Below are 4,073 nucleotides of genomic sequence, written 5' to 3'. Positions count from 1 at the left end.
CTTTAGAGCTACTTGACAAAGATTACCATGGTCCCTCCAGAAAGAGAAAACATCGACCAAGCGATGCGCCATGAGTGTATGATCAGGCACATTGGCATAATGAAGCGCCCACCAGTCCTCAAACTCTTGGGTACATTGATAAAAGAGCGAATAATCAAGGGAACCGAGGAAAACCTCTTTCCTTTAGCAAAATAAGCGGAAACTTTTAAGCCATTTTTCATTGGGTGTGTCGGTGGAGAAGAAAAAAGCCTCCTCTTGAGGAACTAAACTCTTAGGGAGCAGTTGGCTCAAACCAAATTGCCTGGCTGCCAAGTTTGGCTGGTAAGAAGAAACCCTTAGTTCTGAATTATAAGAGGTAAGCCTCGACCACACTCCCACTTCTAGGCTAGGAGGAACTCTGGTCTTAAGGGAAGGTTTGAAAGTGGCATTGATCCACGGTTGCAGAAGCCAGATATGACCACCTATCTAAACGTTATAAGGATTTGTCCTTTTCTTAAAGTCTTGGGAGGACAACCCTATAGATTCACACATGCCACAGAGAATTAACTTGTTAAGGCATATTTTTCTCCCTTCATGAAGTTGGATGGCTAAAGGGACACACTTCTTTCCCACATAAACAAATCGAGCACATAAAACATACCTAGAGAGCCAATAAGTCAGGAAAGCAATATATTCCTGATCATTTACCTGATTTATCGAACCTTGGTGATATTTGATAAAGGAGTTGTAAGCAGTTTTGTTGAAGGTAAACCTAGGATTTGTTTTTGTCTTTGAAGGCTCAATGGTCACTCCACTTGGTCGAAGGCTAACGATAGAACCAATGTCGAAGAGTGTAGGAGTTGTCTTCCCACAAGGAAGTTGAAACGTGTTGGTTGAGGTATCTCATAAGCACATGGCTGCAATGAGCACGTGAGAGTTGTATTTGGGACCAACTCAGGACAACTGGATTAGGCCAAAGATGCCCAAATCCCTCCAAAAATGTTTCTTCTTCTCTTGGACCTTATTCAAACATTTGATGTAATCAACATCCTCAATCGGGGGAAGGAGCAAAAAACCCTATTCTTAAAGAAGTTGAAATAAAAGGGGGCATCCATGAACACCAAGGGTTCGTAACCAAGGAAGGTATGGAAGAAATCTTTTAACATATGGGGTTTCTTGATGCGCCTGGGGAGAGGACCCATGAATGCATGAACGATACCTGCAATGGAGTAGGGGATCAAAGAAACACGATATCATAGGTTTCTTCTTCCATCCTTAATGGGAGGTTCCTAAATGTAGGTGCAGTTATTCAAGAAGAGTGCTTCATCAATGGCAACAACAAAAGGGGAATATGAATGAACTTTGGGATCAATTGTTGATTCCAAAAGTTTCTTTAGAAGAAGCATAGCAAATAAGGAAAAGTAGTAGGAAAAAAAGCTCTCTCAAAGGTTTCTTTTTTACTCGTGTTATCAGAAAGTTGGAAATGGTGAAAGAGAAGAGGGCGTTAAGGGAGAACGTGTTAAATACCCAGAGGAGGAAGACAATTTAGTGTTTTCCCTCCAAATGATTTTGGACATGTGACGCACTCAAGTCGACAGTTGGCGCAGAAGGGCATCGGGAAAGATGAAAAGTGGAATTAAAAGAGTTTTTGTCTTGATTGCATTTTTAATTAAGCTCTTAGGAAATAGGGAGTGATCATGGTCAATTGTACGCATATATGTAACGTGACGTTTTGTTGTAAAGTGGTCATAATGACCAAAGAATAATACTCCCTCCATTCCAAAATAAGTGTCATACTTGACACTTTCACATATATTAAGAAAATGTAATGAATGAAAAAGAGAGAATAATGATTTTACCAAAATATTCCTATCAACCATTGACGTATTCAAATTAGCATTAATGCAAAGTGAAAAAACAATAAATTAAAAGTATTGATTAGAGGGCACAATGGAAAAATAAAATTAAAAACTGCATTGGTAAGGTAATGTTACAAATATTTCGGGACAAATAATTTTTTTAAATGCGACAATTATTTTGGGATGGAGGGAGTAATTAAATAGTAAGATGTTTCGTTGATGTAACATGTATAGACTGGGCAAGCAGTGTCGAAGGGTTACAAAACACCACTTTTATTCTATATAACCATATGATCGGAAGTTACATTTTTGGGGAGTATCTGTTAGCATGAAATTTCTACTTTGGAAAATTCAATTGAATGTTGCATTGGGAAGTTCTATATGTTAGCATTTGAGTGACATAATTCGACAAGAATAAGTACGTCGATTGGGGAGTTCCGACTGACATCTTGAACTATGGTTTGGAAGAATCTCAAGAGAAGATCTTGAGATACGGTTTGGAGGAGTCTTAGGAACAGATCTGAGTGATCACAGATACCATGTCAAGGTCGAAGCATTCGACGAGTTCCAAAGACTTAGAAGATTGAGGAAACCAATGACTGAAGAATGGACTTAACGTTATCAACAACTACCTTCGATGAACATGCAATTACTAGTCGCTAAGAGCAATTTAGAACATGGGATAATGGTTTTTAGTAGTTTTTCAAGTACTGACAACGTGAGAGTGCATCATAAGATTAAGTTGCATGTCATTGAAGACGTGTCGATTCTTTATGAGGGAACTGTCGGAGATACTTATCTTTAGTTTAATATATATAGCAGTTTCATATATTGTAATCGAGGTCACAAAATTCATATACTTTCTCTATAGAACTGGAGTATCCAAGTCAAAGTGTGAAACAATTTGTGAGTAACACGTGAGTCTGCGTCCCTTTTATTATATTATCTTCATGTTTCCTTAATTGAATCATTTTTACTTTTGTCATTTACTGCATTTATTTAATACTGTTCATTGTAAGGTTGTTTTACTTTAATTCAAGTTTTTTTTTGTCTTTAAGGTTTGTCTTTATCATGTCTGCACATAGACATTCATAGTCGCTCCTTATACATATTTTCTTGTAAATTTGTTTGCACATAATTGCTTCAGAGATTTTTCGAGTTAATCTCAAAGACTTTTAAACTCATGATTGTTCGCTAAAAACATCTGTAAACACTTGATGTTGCTTCTCCTTCAGTGCCTTCATTTGAGATCCCTTCCTTTTCTTCTTAATGACTCTCATTCTTCACAGGCGTAGTATGACCTGAATTTGGGCTAGGATTAAAGTTAGAGTTGATTTCGTCATCGTCTTCAACAAGAACCCCGATTGGAGTCACATTGTTCCAGATTTCATGTGAAATTTCGAAGATGGCTTATTCATGAGGGGTTTTAAAGAAAGAATCTTCACCATGATCGAATTTCTAGAGAAGATTGCGATATTTTTTTCTTCAATCTTCACAATTTATCAACAAGTTGTCTCTTGTTGAAATCAAGTTGAAGCTTCAACTTAATTTGATCATAGAACGACACAAAGTTATTATGGTAAGTCGATCCTCAATTCACGTTGTAATCCAGAAACCCTTGTAAGATTACGATCTCATCATCATCATCATCAGTTCAGAGACGCTGGAATAATTGTCGCAAATCCTCCAAGGACAACTTTTTCTTTTCCAATTGCTTAATTCGCTACTGTTTAGGCTCAAAGGACTCAACGACGATAGCCATTACGGTGTTAGGTAAGGCTAAGATGAATATGAGGATGGTTGAGGAGGTTGAATGAGATTGTTCGGTTTCGTTGTTAGTGAGACATTTGTGTGGCTCTAAAACGTAGTTGTTTTCGTCTTCTTCCTCCTTTTTCTCTAATTCATATTCCTCTAAGATCTTTGGATATTCCTCTTTCGGGAAAATGACGTGGTTCTGAAATGATGCCATGAAAGCAGGAGAGGAATTAGTTAGGGCGAGTGTGTATGAATCATATGTTGTTTGACTATGATGGTGGATTGAAAAATATGAGATGTCAAGGAACCTAGAAATAGATGAATCGTGAAAAAGATGAACCCAGAAATATGAAAAGAAGGAGAACAAGTTCAATGTTTTATTTATTCTGATTTTTAATTATTTTATCTTTATCAAAAATTATGTCCAAATTGATATGGGGACTAAAATTCAAAACAAAATTTTAAAAAGAAGTAAATTTA

At 36.9% G+C, this 4,073-nt stretch overlaps 1 pseudogene; it reads right to left on the bottom strand.

Moving 5' to 3' along the window:
• Window positions 1-3,104: 3,104 nt before the first annotated feature.
• On the bottom strand, window positions 3,105-3,807 carry LOC127135863 (probable transcription factor At3g04930; annotated as a pseudogene).
• Window positions 3,808-4,073: the final 266 nt, after the last annotated feature.

This window comes from Lathyrus oleraceus, chromosome 4, assembly GCF_024323335.1.
Source record: "Lathyrus oleraceus cultivar Zhongwan6 chromosome 4, CAAS_Psat_ZW6_1.0, whole genome shotgun sequence".
NCBI classification, from domain to species: Eukaryota; Viridiplantae; Streptophyta; class Magnoliopsida; order Fabales; family Fabaceae; genus Lathyrus; species Lathyrus oleraceus.
This window is presented reverse-complemented; position numbering and strand designations above follow the sequence as displayed.